The 17562-nt window shown below is 49.4% G+C and overlaps 1 protein-coding gene across 2 annotated transcripts in view; it reads right to left on the minus strand.

The window, feature by feature from the left end:
* The window catches only part of B3GNT4 (UDP-GlcNAc:betaGal beta-1,3-N-acetylglucosaminyltransferase 4), a 90861-nt gene extending 85335 nt beyond the window's left edge, over positions 1-5526 (minus strand). The window contains exon 1 of one of the 2 annotated variants that reach the window (XM_075323274.1): positions 5088-5526. The gene's annotated coding sequence lies outside the window, so the exon portion shown is untranslated. The remainder of the gene's footprint in view (positions 1-5087) is intronic. The other variant, XM_075323257.1, reaches the window with a different exon arrangement.
* Positions 5527-17562: the final 12036 nt, after the last annotated feature.

The raw sequence follows: 17562 nt of genomic DNA on the forward strand, positions 1-17562 counted from the left end.
ATTGATGGACGCTATAAGATCATTCACTATGGCGTCACCATCCGGGGTATCTAGATTGAGAGCGGCCCCAGTATCAGAATCCTGATCAGTTACATCCGCCTCATCACACAGGGAGTCGTCCCGCTGGGACCCTGACCAGTGTGATGAAGTTGAGGGTCGCTCATAGCGAGCCCGCTTAGGTTGTCTGGGACTGTCGTCCGAGTCAGAGCCGTCACCCTGGGGTGCATGTGACACCCCCGGAGCTAGGAAGTGGTCCAGCTGAGGGGGACCAGGGGGCAATGGATCAACAGTGCCCATGGTCTGAGTTACTGGTCTAGACTGCAATGTTTCAAGAATTTTAGACATAGTCATAGACAATCTGTCAGCAAAAGCTGCAAACTCCGTCCCTGTCACCTGGACAGCATTTACAGGTGGTTCTCCCTGGGTCACCTCTAGCAGCGGCCCCGGCTGAGCAATTGCCACAGGGGCCGAGCACTGCACACAATGGGGGTCAGTGGAACCTGCCGGTAGAGTAGCCCCACATGCGGTACAAGCAGCATATAAAGTCCGTGCCTTGGCACTTTTGCTTTTTGCGGACGACATGCTGTTATCTCCTTGAGAAATCTAAGGAGGGTATATAGCAGAAAACCACCAGCGACTGTACAGTGCAAAGTATTGCCAGCACAAAATACAAAGTACACTATGGCACAAGTGGGGGAGAGCCCTTGAGGGCTGCTTACCGCCCGCTGAAAAGCGGGTGTGAGGTCGTAGAATCCCTTGTCTGGGTCTCCCAGCCTCCCCTCTGCAGCTCAGCGTGCAGGCAGGAATGGCTGCCGGCGTCCTGTGAAGAGGGGCGGACCGTGGGCGTCCCAAACAAAAGAGCGGGAAACTGCGTCCCCTTGTGCCAAGTGTGAGGGCTGGAGTATGTAAAACAGACTCCAGCTCTTAACGCTGCTTGACTGTACAGCGTCCCGCCCTCCTCCTGACTGGCAGGTCCGGGGGCGGGAACGATACGAACTAGGCCGCAAAAGCCGGGGACTGTAGTAATCTAGCGCGGCCGTCATATATGCACGGCCAGCGCGGAAGTCCCCGGCGCACCACAAATCCCAGCCGCGACCAGTAAACACTGACCCCAGCGGCCGGATCGGCCGATCGTACAAAGTCACCTCACTCAGCAGAGCTGTAGTGAGTAACGGCACCAGCGCAGCAGCGCTGTTTACCCCGGCGCACTAACACACCTAGCAATGCTGCGGTGTGCGTGCGATAAGCACGGGGACACGGAGTACCTTGATGGAGCAGGGTCCTGTCCCTGAGGAAAACTCCGCTCCGTATCCAGCAGATCCTCCAGGGGCTGTGGATGGAGCACGGCCTCAGTGCCCGGAGACCGGTAAAGTCCCACTTCACCCAGAGCCCTAATGGGGATGGGGAAGGAATCAGCATGTGGGCTCCAGCCTCCGTACCCGCAATGGGTACCTCAACCTTAACAAACACCGCCGACAGAAAGTGGGGTGAGAAGGGAGCATGCTGGGGGCCCTAGTATGGGCCCTCTTTTCTTCCATCCGACATAGTCAGCAGCTGCTGCTGACTAAACAGTGGAGCTATGCGTGGATGTCTGGCCTCCTTCGCACAAAGCCTAAAACTGAGGAGCCCGTGATCCCACGGGGGGGTGTATAGCCAGAAGGGGAGGGGCCTTACACTTTTAAGTGTAGTACTTTGTGTGGCCTCCGGAGGCAGTAGCTATACACCCAATTGTCTGGGTCTCCCAATTAGGAGCGACAAAGAAAATTCAATAGCTATATGTAAGAGTGAAATGTGGAAAAATGGAACCTGCATTACTGCCATGAACATATGAATCAAGAGAAATTTAGCTACTGAATTGATCAATGCAATAGAGCCCCAACACTACGCCAAAGTATTTCTCTACGTTGGGGTCCCTAGCTTGTGTGTGTCCTCTCATGCAGTTAAAAAACTTACCGTGTATGGGAAGCTGAGACCCAGGCTATATATACGATGTGGATTGGCAATAGGTGTGTATGGGGAGGGTTCCCAAACGAAAATCAACTAACAAATAAGAAATAACGTTTGGAACTCCATTCTATGTCTGAACTGGGTGCAAAAACCTAAAAGTTAAAAAACTTACCGTGTATGGGAAACTGAGACCCAGGCTATATATACACACACAGCACAGCAGTTTCTGCTATTCCATGTATTCCCCTTGCATAGTCACTGGTGTGCATACCTTATCTCCCCATAGTGATGTTTTTTAGGTTTTTGCACCCAGTTCAGACATAGAATGGAGTTCCAAACGTTATTTCTTATTTGTTAGTTGATTTTCGTTTGGGAACCCTCCCCATACACACCTATTGCCAATCCACATCGTATATATAGCCTGGGTCTCAGCTTCCCATACACAGTAAGTTTTTTAACTGCATGAGAGGACACACACAAGCTAGGGACCCCAACGTAGAGAAATACTTTGGCGTAGTGTTGGGGCTCTATTGCATTGATCAATTCAGTAGCTAAATTTCTCTTTATTCATATATTCATGGCAGTAATGCAGGTTCCATTTTTCCACATTTCATTCGTACACATAGCTATTGGATTTTTCTAGTCAGTATTCACACAGCAGTTTCTGCCATTACATGTATTCCCCTTACATAGTCACTGGTGTGCATACCTTATCTCCCCACACAATATTACAGACATTTGCAAAATTGATCTAAAACATTCTTTGAAAAAAAGATTTTTTTGCAAGATCAGTTTGTTTTTAACATTGGAGTCTATGGAAAACTGATCCGTTAACTGATTCCTATTTAGCCATCCGTTTTTCTTGCGTTTGTAAAAGATCCGTTTTTTTAATTTTGGATCAGTTTCAAATGGAAAACAAATTTTAATCGACTGCTATTTATCTTCCGCTTGAAACAGATCCAGAAGCAAGAAAAACGGATCCTTTACAGATGCAAGAAAAACAGAGGGCTAAATAGGTATTAGTTAATGGATCAGTTTTCCATAGACTCCAATGTTACAAATACAGATCTTGCAAAAATCAATTTCTTCAAAACTGAGTTGTGTTTACATAATTTCGTCTGCTCCGGGATCTAACTGATGATTACTAGACATGTGACCTTAGCCTTAGGAAATGGTAGACATTTTTTATCATCCAAAAAAAACTAATAAAACTGAGCAACAAAAATCACCGATGAAGCCAGGAATGTTTTTCTCATCAGTGGAAAAAATGACGTCTGAATGAGCCTTGATGGAAGGGTGCCATGTAATAAAAGTGCATATACAGCTATGGAGACCATCGCTCTCACACACAGGTATGGCTGGGACTGGGCTCATGAGTGACCATCGCTCTCACACACAGGTATGGCTGGGACTGGGCTCATGAGTGACCATGGCTCTCACACACAGGTATGGCTGGGACTGGGCTCATGAGTGACCATCGCTCTCACACACAGGTATGGCTGGGACTGGGCTCATGAGTGACCATCGCTCTCACACACAGGTATGGCTGGGACTGGGCTCATGAGTGACCATCGCTCTCACACACAGGTATGGCTGGGACTGGGCTCATGAGTGACCATCGCTCTCACACACAGGTATGGCTGGGACTGGGCTCATGAGTGACCATCGCTCTCACACACAGGTATGGCTGGGACTGGGCTCATGAGTGACCATCGCTCTCACACACAGGTATGGCTGGGACTGGGCTCATGAGTGACCATCGCTCTCACACACAGGTATGGCTGGGACTGGGCTCATGAGTGACCATCGCTCTCACACACAGGTATGGCTGGGACTGGGCTCATGAGTGACCATCGCTCTCACACACAGGTATGGCTGGGACTGGGCTCATGAGTGACCATCGCTCTCACACACAGGTATGGCTGGGACTGGGCTCATTAGTGACCATCGCTCTCACACACAGGTATGGCTGGGACTGGGCTCATTAGTGACCATCGCTCTCACACACAGGTATGGCTGGGACTGGGCTCATTAGTGACCATCGCTCTCACACACAGGTATGGCTGGGACTGGGCTCATTAGTGACCATCGCTCTCACACACAGGTATGGCTGGGACTGGGCTCATTAGTGACCATCGCTCTCACACACAGGTATGGCTGGGACTGGGCTCATTAGTGACCATCGCTCTCACACACAGGTATGGCTGGGACTGGGCTCATTAGTGACCATCGCTCTCACACACAGGTATGGCTGGGACTGGGCTCATTAGTGACCATCGCTCTCACACACAGGTATGGCTGGGACTGGGCTCATTAGTGACCATCGCTCTCACACACAGGTATGGCTGGGACTGGGCTCATTAGTGACCATCGCTCTCACACACAGGTATGGCTGGGACTGGGCTCATTAGTGACCATCGCTCTCACACACAGGTATGGCTGGGACTGGGCTCATTAGTGACCATCGCTCTCACACACAGGTATGGCTGGGACTGGGCTCATTAGTGACCATCGCTCTCACACACAGGTATGGCTGGGACTGGGCTCATTAGTGACCATCGCTCTCACACACAGGTATGGCTGGGACTGGGCTCATTAGTGACCATCGCTCTCACACACAGGTATTGCTGGGACTGGGCTCATTAGTGACCATCGCTCTCACACACAGGTATTGCTGGGACTGGGCTCATTAGTGACCATCGCTCTCACACACAGGTATTGCTGGGATTGGGCTCATGAGTGACCATCACTCTCACACACAGGTATTGCTGGGACTGGGCTCATTAGTGACCATCGCTCTCACACACAGGTATGGCTGGGACTGGGCTCATTAGTGACCATCACTCACACACAGGTATGGCTGGGATTGGGCTCATTAGTGACCAGCGCTCTCACACACAGGTATGGCTGGGATTGGGCTCATTAATGACTGGTCTCCCCATTTGCCTCTACTTTCCTGTAATCTGGGAAGATTTGGTGACAACCAGGAGCTGGATAGAAGCCATGTTGGTTGTCACAGAATTCTGTCAGAAAAGTGCTGATGGGAGACTCGTATCTCTTTGTGTGTATACGTATAACTGAGCGCTATATTACACATCCATGCACATCACACCCCACATACGCCGGCCGGCCGGACTTACCTTCCCAGTGAGCGGGGGGGCCGCTCGCACACAGGCCGCCTCCGTCAGCTGCTGCCCGTCCTGTAGGAAGCCCCCAGAGTGCGGCTATGAGGAGCGGCGGCTCTCCCGCATGTGCACCCCTCGTGTGTGAGGAGATGGAGAAGTTCCCAGGAGGCGCTCGGTTCTTAGACAGCAGTCACCGTGGAGAGGACGCCGTGTAACCCTGTGCACGGAGTTAACCCTGCCCTTCCCGCCGCTGCACACAGCGCCTTCTTGTATCGATGGAAGGACTTGGCGAACAAGCGGCTCCTAGCAACCGCCGCCCGCCCGGGAATCAGGGCTGCACAAAGGCGTAGACATGTCTGTGTGGAGAGGAGCTGCTGCCCTGCATGTTAAGAGGGATGAAGGGCAAGTGTTTAGCAGAGGGGACGAGCACCTGTGTCATAGGGCGGCATTGTAGCCGGGCTACAGTCAGCCCTCCGCACCAGCTGTGTCCTTTACTATGGAACAGACGCCATTGTGTATTGACCATGTTGCCATAGGCTGTGTCCACATTGGTGTTATGATGGCCACAGTGTGGATGGCACCAAGCCATGGCACTGGCCTGGGTGGCACAGAATTAGCTGTCAGTCAGTGCGGATATGAGATTTAGCGCACTGGGACAATGGCCGCACAGTATCTGTAGCTTCGTGAGGTGTTTGCTGTCCATGTGGAAAACTGACCAAACACGGACCCATTATTAGCCTACGTGTGCTAAGTGATATAGTATGCACACCAGTGACTATGTAAGGGGAATACATGAAATAGCAGAAACTGCTGTGTGAATACTGACTTGAAAAATCTAATAGCTATATGCAAGAGTGAAAATGTGAAAAATGGAACCTGCATTACTGCCATGAACATATGAATCAAGAGAAATTTAGCTACTGAGCTAGAACTGAGGTTCTGATGCCCAGAACCTGTTTGGGCCAGGCTGGAGGGATCTGAATTTGATGTTTGGCATCACTAGGTATGTAAATGTAGTGTGAGATCAGTGGCCCAAAGCCATTTAACCCCTCAAAAACATGAGTTACTTATTCAAATCTGTGAAAATTGGCTGTGTACCCACTTTGATGCCAGTTCTGATGCCCAGAACCTGTTTGGGCCAGGCTGGAGTGATCTGAATTTGATGTGCGGCATCACTGGGTATGTAAATGTGGTGTGAGATCAGTGGCCCAAAGCCATTTATTCCCTCAAAAACACCAGTTACTTATTCAAATCTGTGAAAATTGGCTGTGTGCCCACTTTGATGCCAGTTCTGATGCCCAGAACCCCTTTGGGCCAGGCTGGAGTCACTTCAGTTTGATTAGAGGCATCACTAGATATGCAATTCTGGTGTTAGATCAGTGGCCCAAAGCCATTTAACCCTTTCACTAACATACTTTGGTGCCCACTTTGATGCCCATTTTTTTGCCAGTTGTATAATTTTTGCAGCTGATTTTGAGTGTATTTATATTAGGGCACATCAGTGCATTGTATTTTATTATTGTGATGTGTTATTTTTGTTGTTAAATGCATAAAAAACTGAAAAAACTAAATTGCCGAATAAGAAACTGGACGAATAAGAAACCAACTTCAGCATCGTCTAGTGTATATACATCCAATATACCGACCAGACTATGTATATAGACAACACTGTATATAGCCGAACACAGACCAGACTGTATATACAGACTAGTGTATACACATCCAATATACGGACCAGACTATGTATATAGACAACACCGTATATAGCCGAACACAGACCAGACTATATATACAGACTAGTGTATATACGGTACATCCAATATACGGACCAGACAATGTATATAGACAACACTGTTTATAGCCGAACACAGACCAGACTATATATACAGACTAGTGTATATACATCCAATATATGGACCAGACTATGTGTATAGACAACACTGTATATAGCCGATCACAGACCAGACTGTATATACAGACTACTGACTATACTGAGGCTGAACAACCAATTGCTTCCCACTTTGTTGTGTATTTAATCTGGGACCCAGCTGACCACTTGTTACCATCCACATTGGAGTTTTGATAGACACAAGTCAGGTATATATAATGGTTTTAACTTTAGTTGGTTAGGGACCGTCCCAGATGTGTACACCGTGACGAGGTGGGACGGCTTCTTACCTTTTTGTAAAAATGTATATACTAAGTACCCTGTTATTAAGCACTTGCATTTTATTCATTATTATTCAGGGTATTTTTCATACAATTTTTCTGTTTGTTTTTTTCTAGACTACTGACTATGCATCCAATATACGGACCAAACTATGTATATTGACAACACTGTATATAGCCGAACACAGACCAGACTGTATATACAGACTAATGTATATACATCCAATATACGGACCAGACTATGTATATAGACAACACTGTATATAGCCGATCACCGGTCCAACTGTGTATACAGACTAGTGTATATACATCCAATATACGGACCAGACTATGTGTATAGACAACACTGTATATAGCAGATCACAGACCAGACTATATGCAGACTAGTGTATATACATCAATATACGGACCAGACTATGTATATAGAAAACGCTGTATATAGCCGAACACAGACCAGACTGTATATACAGACTAGTGTATATACATCCAATATACGGACCAGACTATGTGTATAGACAACATATATAGCCGATCACAGACCAGACTATATACAGACTAGTGTATACACATCCAATATATGGACCAGACTATGTATATAGACAACGCTGTATATAGCCGAACACAGACCAGACTGTAAATACAGACTAGTGTATATACATCCAATATACGGACCAGACTATGTATATAGACAACACCGTATATCGCCGATCACAGGTCAAACTGTGTATACAGACTAGTGTATATTCATCCAATATACGGACCAGACTATGTGTATAGATAACACTGTATATAGCAGAGCACATACCAGACTATATACAGACTAATGTATATACATCCAATATACGGACCAGACTATGTATATAGACAACGCTATATATAGCCAAACACAGACCAGACTGTATATACAGACTATATGTATATAGACAACACCGTATATAGCCGATCACAGGTCAAACTGTGTATTATTATTATTATTATTATTTATTATTATAGCGCCATTTATTCCATGGCGCTTTACAAGTGAAAGGGTATACGTACAACAATCATTAACAGTACATAACAGACTGGTACAGGAGGAGAGAGGACCCTGCCCGCGAGGGCTTACAGTCTACAGGGAATGGGTGATGGTACAATAGGTGAGGACAGAGCTGGTTGCGCAGTGGTCTACTGGACTGAGGGCTGTTGTAGGTTGTAGGCTTGTTGGAAGAGGTGGGTCTTGAGGTTCCTCTTGAAGCTTTCCACGGTAGGGGAGAGTCTGATGTGCTGAGGTAGAGCGTTCCAGAGTATGGGGGATGCACGGGAGAAATCTTGTACGCGATTGTGGGAAGAGGAGATAAGGGAGGAGCAGAGAAGGAGATCTTGTGAGGATCTGAGGTTGCGTGCAGGTAGGTACCGGGAGACTAGGTCACAGATGTAGGGAGGAGACAGGTTGTGCATGGCTCTGTATGTCATGGTTAGTGTTTTGAACTGGAGTCGTTGGGTGATGGGAAGCCAGTGAAGGGATTGGCAGAGTGGCGAGGCTGGGGAGTAGCGAGGGGAGAGGTGGATTAAGCGGGCCGCAGAGTTTAGGATAGATTGGAGGGGTGCAAGAGTGTTGGAAGGGAGGCCAGAGAGCAGGAGGTTGCAGTAGTCGAGGCGGGAGATGATGAGGGCATGCACTAATGTTTTTGCTGATTCTTGGTTAAGGAAAGCACGGATCCGGGAGATGTTTTTGAGTTGTAATCGGCATGAGGTGAAGAGGGCTTGGATGTGTGGCTTGAAGGATAGAGCAGAGTCAAGGGTCACTCCAAGGCAACGAGCTTGTGAGACTGGGGAGAGTAAGCAACCATCGAGTTTGATGGAAAGGCTTGTTGGAGGAGATGAGTGAGGAGGAGGAAAGACAATGAATTCTGTTTTGTCCATGTTAAGTTTTAGGAATCGCACAGAGAAGAAGGATGAAATAGCAGACAGACATTGTGGGATTCTGGTTAGTAGAGAGGTAATGTCAGGTCCAGAGAGGTAGATCTGTGTGTCATTGGCATAGAGATGATACTGGAAGCCGTAGGACTCGATGAGCTGTCCCAGGCCGAAGGTGTAGATGGAGAACAGCAGGGGTCCAAGAACTGAGCCTTGGGGAACACCGACAGATAGGGGGCGAGATGAGGAAGTTGTGTGAGAATGGGAGACGCTGAAAGTTCGGTCGGTTAGGTATGAGGATATCCAAGATAGGGCCAAGTCTGTGATGCCCAGAGATGAGAGAATCTGTAGTAGGAGGGAATGGTCTACTGTGTCGAATGCAGAGGACAGGTCCAGGAGGAGGAGGACAGAGTAGTGTCGCTTGGCTTTGGCGGTTAGTAGGTCGTTAGTGACTTTAGTTAGGGCAGTTTCAGTGGAATGATGCGGTCGGAAGCCAGATTGTAGCTGGTCAAAGAGAGAGCAGGAGGAGAGGTATGAGGACAGTTCAAGATGGACATGCTGTTCCAGTAGTTTTGAGGCATAGGGGAGAAGGGATATGGGGCGATAGTTTGACACAGAGGATGGGTCAAGGGAGGGCTTTTTGAGGATGGGTGTAATAGAGGCATGTTTAAAGCATGAAGGGAATACACCACTTGTTAGTGATAGGTTGAAGAGATGGGTTAGGGCTGGGGTGAGGACTGCGGTGATGTTGGGGATGAGATGTGATGGGAGCGGGTCCAGTGCACAGGTGGTTAGATGTGATCTTGAGAGTAGAGTGGAGAGATTGTTTTCTGTCATGGTGGAGAAGCTGGATTTGGAGGAAGAAGGCTGAGTAGCTATGATGAGGGGCTGTGGTGATTGTGGGCCAAAGCTTGCTCTGATGTTGTCAACCTTCTGCTTGAAGAAAGAGGCAAAGTCTTCAGCTGAGAGGAGAGGAGAGGGAGGTGGTGCTGGAGGACGGAGGAGAGAATTAAAAGTGTTGAATAGCTGTTTAGGGTTGTGAGAGAGAGAGGATATGAGGGATGAGAAGTAGGTTTGTTTTGCAGCAGTGAGTGTGGACTTGAAAGTGGTGAGGGACTCTTTATATGCAATGAAGTGCTCAGTGGAATGAGACCTCTTCCATCTGCGCTCAGCAATTTTGTTAGCCCGTCTCAGTTCTTTAGTCTGACTGGTGTGCCAGGGTTGCCTGTTGATTGTGCGAGTTTTGGTGTGTGTGAGGGGGGCGGCTGATTCGAGAGCTGCAGAGACTGTAGTGTTGTATAAAGTTGCAGCAGCATCTGCATCGTGTAGAAATGCAATGTCTGTGAGAGGGAGAAGGGACTGAGAAAGGGCTTGTAAATCAATGTGTTTTATATTTCTGCGAGGGTGTGAAAGTTTGTGGAGGGGGGGTTGCGTAGTTGGAGAAGAGAGGGAAGAGAATGTGAGTAGGTTGTGGTCAGACAGGGGGAGAGGTGAGTTAGAGAGCTTAGATAGGGAACAGAGGCGAGTGAAGATGAGGTCCAGCGTGTGGCCATCTTTGTGAGTGGCTGCAGGAGACCATTGGGTGAGGCTGAAGGAGGCAGCGAGTGTTAGAAGTTTGGAGACAGATGGGTGGGACGTATCAATGGGGATATTGAAATCACCCATAATGATGGTGGGGATGTCGTGTATACAGACTAGTGTATATATACATCCAATATACGGACCAGACTATGTATATAGACAACGCTATATATAGCCGATCACAGACCAGACTGTATATACGGACTAGTGTATATACATCCAATATACAGATCAAGATATGTGTATAGACAAAACAGATCAGACTATGGTGTGTGATACAGCAGGTGAAATAAGTATTGAACACTCAACCAATTTTTAAAGCAAATCTGTTTGTAAAAGTGCTATTGACATGATCTCACCATATGATGAAGATGAAACGAGGCATTTCAGCAAAACAATGATCCCAAATACACAGCCAAGGAAATTCTCTTAGTTTCAGAGAAAGAAAATAAAGGTAGAATGGCCTAGCCAATCACCTAACCTGAGTCCAATCGAAAATTTATGGAAGGAATGAAAGTTCAGAGTTCATAGAAGGAGCCCACAGAATCTTCAGAATTTGCAGAACATTTGTGTGGAAGAATGGGGCTAAACTACACCTGAGCAATGCATGCAACTAGTTTCTCTCCATTCAGGAAGCGTTTTGACACTGTCATCACCAACAAAGGTTTTTGTTCGAAGTTTTAAATAAATTTCTGTAAGCGTGTTCAATACGTTTTCCCTGTGTCATTTCTCATTATTACACATTACTTAATTTACAGACACCTATGCTTGATGTCTTTGCCTGTGTGGATTGGATGGGTTATTACCGGTATCATGTCAATAGAATCTTTAGAAATATATTTAACCCCATTACGACAGCCTTACGGAGATAAACGGCGGCAGAATAAGGTACTTATTCTGATCTGCCATTTATAAACGGCAGGCAGAAATAAGTGAAAAGCGCCCCCCAGCGTCGGAAAATCTCCGGGGTTTCAGCTACCAGGGGTAGCTGAGACCCTGAAGATCATGATTCAGGCCGTTTTTTTCCGGTCACTGCTCACGTGATCACCCGTATACACCGTATAGCAATGATCACATTACAGTAAATGACAGCGCTGGTAAAAAATGATTTATCTCCCATCTGGCATGAACAAACATGTCAGATGGGAGATAAATCTCCTCCCCGATGTCGCCAAAGTGCCCCCGCAATCCCCTCCCGGAAATCCAAGATAGCGGCGCGCACAGTAGTGCGCCGGCCGCATTCACCCTACTATGATTTCTGTCACATGTGCCATGACGCATGCGACAGAAAACTCCTCCCCAGGCCCTGCCAGGTCACCCCCCCCACATCCCCCCGTTGTCCCGGGGTGTTCTACTGTACCTGTGCAGCGATGATCCCCGCATTCCCTCCTCCTTCACAATAGACGCTGCCGCATGCGCAGAGAGCGGCTGTCAGCTCAGCTTCCTGTGTTCAGTCACAGTGAGATGCTGAGCTTACAGCATGCACACTGCTGCTGTGGACCCGGGGAGAGTGGGTGTGTGTAGCCCCAGGGACATCGATCCAGCTTCAGGGACGCCACAGGGTCTTCTTTTAATATGGCAAGAGGTATGTCTCTTTTGTATATATGTGTCGTGACTCCACTCACGGCTTGCGGTCAGGGATATGGGTGACCGTCACTGCAAATTTAATGAGCGTCTGGGGCTGATGGGGTCTGCAGTCGGATGGTGTGGCCTCCCGTGAGTGAGGCTGGCCCTAGGGGCTCAGGTGTGTAGGAATAACTCAGGCTCAGTCCAAAAGTCTTTCAACTGCTTTTTACTCACTTCTAGATGTTTCTGTGAGCTGACCCGGGCGATGCTTCAATAAACCAGGTGAAACCAGGCATCCCTCAAGCCAGTCTGAGGGTGACACTTAGCTCGCCTTCCTAGCACTTCTGTTTTCGGATAACCCCCTGACCTGAAGTACCGTGGGGGTCTATCGAGGGAGTCGCTACTGCCTTTTCTCCCTTTTTGGACCGTTTGCCGGCAGCGTGGACCAGGTGAGATGGCTTCTGGCTCTGTCTCCTTATGGGTCCCTGCGTTGCTGCTGAGGCTCGGACTCTGTGTGGTTGGTGAGGTACTTGTAGTTCCCGCTCACCGGCAGGTTTAGCAGATAGTTAAACTTGAGTCTACTTTAGGGACCTGTTCCCCGTACGTGCCTAGTCATCAGGGGCACCTTTTCAGCGTCCTCACTCAATGACCGTTCTCCCCCACTAACTGTCACTACACCGCGCAGGATCTGACTAGTGTGAGCGCGCGTCTGCATCTCCTAGCAACCGCCGCTCACCACTACCAGACTGGCTCGCTCTACTCCTTTCAGCCTCTGCACTTTGACTCCCAGCCCCTCCGCTACACCTCTTGGAAAGAATTGAAGTCTAGCCCCTCCTCTGAAGACTACCCAAGGGTCCCCTCTAAAGGTGTGGGAGACCTGGTTGCTATGTGTCTGTGCGTACACACCTCATTCTGGCCACCAGGATTACCTGGAAATACTGTCCCAGCATGGGTGCAGTACTCAGTGGTGCCTGATCAGGTCAGGGGCGCCACATTCCCCCTTGGTTATCGACAGCACGTCCTCTGGCTACAAAGACAAGAAAACATAACACAAATTTTTCCCACACAGGGCAGATATTTACATATGAACATACCAGGTACCATACCACCACCACCCACGAGTCTTTAACCCAAAACCCGTATATATGGAGTGATCACCAGTCCTTTTGGTGACCTGGTCTTGGCCAGGTCCGCCGCAGACCATTCCGGCGACAGTTCATTTTGTCCTGGTGGCGTAGGGTAGGCCCCATAAACAGGCATACCGGCTTTGTCTTTGTTGGAGAGCAGGCCCCATAAACAGGCGTGCCCCCTTGGTGGTGCAGAGCCATGCCCCTCAACAGGCAGACTCTGGGGTTGGTACCACTAGGGTAACTATATACATTGCGAGAGTTTGTGGTTATAGCCAGTTCATAACCTATGGTCCATATAAAATGCACAATACCTGGTGCTAAAAAGGAAAACCTGAAAAGTTCACGGAAAAGTTCTTGCGGGCACATTTTTCTTGAACGTTACTTTAACTGTCATGAACAACATTTTTAACTTTACTTTTTAACTAACTCGGCTATATAGACTGTCGCCTTCCGAGACCAGTGCTTGGCACTTCAGTGCACTGATACCTGGAGGTCGTGTCATTGGTGTCCCCTGGCGGTGGTGACAATGGGGACCTGGTTGAATCAGTGGGGGTGGAGTTGGGCTCACTAAGGTTCCCCCTGCACGTGGCACCACATCCAAGGCGAACCAGCCTCTCTTCCCCCGTATGCCGCGTGAACTCCACCACGTCCCCCATGTGCAGATCACGGCCAGGGTGACCCCGCTGTAAATGGGACTGGACGTCCCACCGGGATACAAAGATCCCCTCCTTCACTCCTGCTTCTACTATGAAGCCCCACCCCTTTTTGCAATTGAACTCCTCCACTACTCCTAAGTGGAGGGGACCTCTAGCCTGGTGTTTGGCCCGCCGCAGGGACTGCTTCTCTTGCAGGTCCCGGACCTCTAACTCTTCACTCTCTGGGCTGGGCTTCACAAGAGGGCGTGGGTGCCCGACTCTCACCTGTCATTGCTCTCTGCGGGCTGGCCTCCGCAGCGACATCACCTGGTCATCAGCGGGACACCAGGTAATGTAAGTGCTGGGACTTGCTGCGACCTGGCCAAGTCGGGTCAGCGATGTGATGTCGGTTGCTACTGGCGACAGGACCTGTTCTCCCTCCCTGGCGGAGGGTGCTGCGACCTCTTCTGGTCGATGGGGAAACAGCAGCTGTCGGGTAGGCTGTAGGACCTGTTCTCCCTCCCTGGCGGAGGGTGCTGTGACCTCTTCCGGGCGGTGGGGGAACAGCAGCGCGGCCTTGACTTTCTCATGGCCTCCCTCTCTAACAGAGGGTGCTGCGACCTCCTCTGGTCGGGTGAGTGGCAGCTTGCTGACCAGGTATCTAGCAACCAGGTGAGCCGAGGGCAGAGCATCCAGTTCTCTCTCCAGCGGAGAGGGTGCTGCAACCGCTTCAGGTCGGGATGCAGGAACTGTTTCATCAGTCAGCGACTGGGGCGCTGTGACCGTCTCTGGTCTGGCCACCGGAACAGGAGGCGTTTCGGCCTGGACTGGTCTGACCGCGGGCGTCGCACCGGCTTCCGACAGTAGCGCTGGCGGGATCAGCACACCAGGTAGGGCAAGGGTAGTTTTGGACTCACCCGGGGTCGTGCTGGAGACTTCCAGTGGCAGGGTCGCTGTTGCTGATGGTGGCTTAGGCTGGGCATGGGCTGCGCCTCCAGAAGGGCCCCGCTGCGCTGAGAGTCGCAGGTTTCTGATCGCCATTAGCATCCTGTGCCTCCAGGTGGCCACCTCACGCTTCCGCTGCTCATCCATGCGGTCAGCCATTTTTTCCACTTCTGCTTCCAGCTCCTCTGCTGACATGGGCCTGGACCAGCCCTGCTCCTTATGATCTCCTTCTGCTGATGCCATCTTGCCTCCTTCCTGGTTCATCAGGTTGTGACTCTATTTCCGTTTCTCCTCCCACAGGGCTAGGGGCGTCCCAGCAGTCCAGTGACAGATTAGCCCTCCCGTTTCCTCTTCTCACAGGATCAGAGCGCTCTGGGGATCCTGGGACGGTCACCCCTCTCTGTGGGCGGTTACTTCTCCTGCGTGAGCTGCAGCTTGTTGATGACGCACTTTCAGCGGTGGCAAAGAAAATGGCAGCGATTCAAATTTTTCAGTCAGACCGCCAATGTACACTGTAACCCGTCTGAACGGGTCTAGTCCAGGATCCTGTTCGTGAAGCCAAAAGAGAAGATGTGTCGCCCCAGGGACATTGATCCAGCTTCAGGGACGCCACAGGGTCTTCTTTTAATATGGCAACAGGTATGTAAGTTTTGTATATATGTGTCATGACGCCACTCACGGCTTGCGGTCAGGGATATGGGTTACCGCCACTGCAAATTTAATGAGTGTCTGGGACTGATGGGGTCTGCAGTCGGATGGTGTGGCCTCCCGTGAGTGAGGCTGGCCCCAGGGGCTCAGGTGTGTAGGAATAACTCAGGCTCAGTCCAAAAGTCTTTCAACTGCTTTTTAATCACTTCTAGATGTTTCTGTGAGCTGACCCGGGTGATGCTTCAATAAACCAGGTGAAACCAGGCATCCTTCAAGCCAGTTTGAGGGTGACACTTAGCTCGCCTTCCTAGCACTTCTGTTTTCGGATAACCCCCTGACCTGAAGTACCCTGGGGGTCTATCCAGGGAGTCGCTACTGCCTTTTCTCCCTTTTTGGACCGTTTGCCGGCAGCGTGGACCAGGTGAGATGGCTTCTGGCTCTGTCTCCTTATGGGTCCCTGCGTTGCTGCTGAGGCTCGGACTCTGTGTGGTTGGTGAGGTACTTGTAGTTCCCCCTCACGGCAGGTTTAGCAGATAGTTATACTTGAGTCTATTCTAGGGACTTGTTCCCCGTACGTGCCTAGTCCTCAGGAGCACCTTTTCAGCGTCCTCACTCGATGACCGTTCTCCCCCACTAACTGTCCCTACACCGCGCAGGGTCTAACTAGTGGGAGCGCGTGTCTACGTCTCCTAGCAACCGCCGCTCACCACTACCAGACTGGCTCGCTCCACTCCTTTCCTTTCAGCCTCTGCACTTTAACTCCAGGCCCCTCCGCTACACCTCTTGAAAAGAATTGAAGGCTAGCCCCCCCCTCTGGAGACTACCCAAGGGTCCCCTCTAAAGGTGTGGGAGACCTGGTTGCTATGTGTCTGTGCGTACACACCTGATTCTGGCCCCCAGGATTACCTGGAAGTACTGTCCCAGCATGGGTGCAGTACTCAGTGGTGCCTGACCAGGTCAGGGGTGCCACAGGTGCAGATTCTTTGCACCCACACTCCTCACATGGAGGGTCTGCACTCCTAGAAAATGGGGGACACATTCCCTGAGCGTGCCCCCATATTCTAGAAGGTCCAGAGTCGTCGTGGGACTCCCTTATTGGATTACTGCGGACCAGATTTTATTTTTCCTTACAATAAATTGGTGAAAGAGGGAATGTTTTGGGGAGTGTTTTTTCAAATTTTTTTTTTTGTCTTCTATTTTTTTTTTTTGTTTTGTTAGTACTGACAGTTTGATGTCGGGTATCTGATAGACGCCATGTCATCACAGACTGCTGGGCTTGAGGCTAGGTGACATTACAGCTGGTATCAACCTCATTTATTACCCCGTTTGCCACCGCATCAGGGTAACGGGATGAGCTGGGGCAAAGCGCCAGGATTGGCGCATCTATTGGATGCTGCGGCCTGCTATTTTTAGGCTGGGAAGGGCCAATAACTGTGGACCTACCCACCCTGAGAATATCAGACCACAGCTGTCCGCTTTACCTTGGCTGGTGATCCAATTTGGGGGGGACCCTACTTTTTTTTGTTGTTTTTTTTTTTGTAATTATTATTTAAAAATAATTATAAAAAAAGAGCCTGAGGTGACCTCCAAATTGGATCCCCAACCAAGGTAAAGCTGCCAGCTGTGGTTTGCAGGCTACATCTGTCTGCTTTACCCTAGCTGGCTATCAAAAATGAAGATACCTCATGTCGTTGTTTCTTTTTTAATTATTTATTTTTTGGCTAAATACAAGGCTAAGCACCCTTTAGTGCCACATGAAAGTCATTAAAGGGTGCCAGCTTAGAATATGTAGGGGAAGGGGGGGCATTATATATGTTTGACATCTGTCTGTCAATTTATCCATCCATCCTTCCTAGCTTTTTTGACTGCATGCCTGCGATTAGGGTTTCATGCATTTTGGACGCTGTGTTTTCGCTGCGT

Source organism: Anomaloglossus baeobatrachus, chromosome 1 (genome assembly GCF_048569485.1).
Source record: "Anomaloglossus baeobatrachus isolate aAnoBae1 chromosome 1, aAnoBae1.hap1, whole genome shotgun sequence".
NCBI lineage: Eukaryota > Metazoa > Chordata > Amphibia > Anura > Aromobatidae > Anomaloglossus > Anomaloglossus baeobatrachus.